Here is a 1262-nt window from a genome sequence, read left to right as displayed (position 1 = left end):
TGTTCTTTGAGCTGGGCCGATAGATCCAGCTGAAGAGTTCTACATACATTAGTCTTCAAGGTTCTTCTCTGGGCGTTTCCCATGCAGCTCTCTGGTAGCTGGGGAATGATTTGTGAGTGCTTCCTCTGCTCCACAGCCTCAGAGGCTCCAGCACAGGCTTCCCTCGCGTGCTGGAACCTTTTGCCTTCCACGTTTTGTTCTAGCTTCCAAAACTGGGATGAGGGACAAAATTTGTGACTCACCCAGCTCCAGGAATGACAAGAGGGTGGGAGTTTAGGGTAAAAAAACCCAGTACTAAGTTGGACCAGGGATTACTGTTTGGCTTATGGTGCCCCTAAAAAGAAGCTGGAATCCAATGGCGAGCTCTCCATCAGCTGCAAGGCTGATCAATCCCACACACTCAGGGTCCCGTAGCTACAGCCTGGCTAAGACGGAAGTGCTGACCTGAAGGGGAAACCTGGTAGCAGGAGGCAAGCCTTTCTGAACCTCCAAGAAGGGAATGAATTCCTTCTGACAGGAGCTAATCTTTAGCCACTCCAGAGGCCCACAAGGGGAATCTCAAAGTCCAGAGATTCCTTATTTACACAGCTATTACACGCAGTATGTCTCTTTGGGACATGTGGATTATGATGACTATTTTTAAAAGTGGGGCTATCCCAAAGAAAAGATGGATTATTTGAAGAATTTTTAAAATTGTTGTCATAATGCTTTCATTCTAATATCAGCTCACTGTAGTATCCCTGTGAGCTATAGTTGGTTTAGGCCACATTTTACTGTTGTAGACACTGAGATACAAATATCTAAATAAAAAACAAGAAACAACTTTGGTAATAAGGACCAGGAGCAGTCCTCATTAGAGGTTTTAGCCCCAGAATTTCCAGGCTCTGGGCACCTCATCCACTGCTATCTCCCACTCCCTCCCACCCACCATCATGCCAGCCCCACAGTACAGAGGGTTTCTAGAGAGAAGGCAAACAAACTTCCCCCCCTTTTCTCTTCTTCGTTGTCAAGAAATGGACAAAGTAAAGTGGGGAGGGGGCATCATATCACGTGATCATTGGAGACGGGAAGGCAGGGCTGGAGGCTTTGGCACAAGACAGGGCAGATGGGTCTCAGCTGTGCCTGGCTCTAACCCCACACTGCTCTCTCCCACTTGTTCGCTGAGGGTTCCCACACTTCTTAGAGAAACAGTATTCCGGAGCAAGGTCTGAGTCAGTAGAATCAAACCCACTTTCAGTTCTGAGCTAGGGAAAAGCAACCCT

The sequence above is a fragment of the Gorilla gorilla genome, chromosome 14 (assembly GCF_029281585.2).
Source record: "Gorilla gorilla gorilla isolate KB3781 chromosome 14, NHGRI_mGorGor1-v2.1_pri, whole genome shotgun sequence".
NCBI classification, from domain to species: domain Eukaryota; kingdom Metazoa; phylum Chordata; class Mammalia; order Primates; family Hominidae; genus Gorilla; species Gorilla gorilla.
This window is presented reverse-complemented; position numbering follows the sequence as displayed.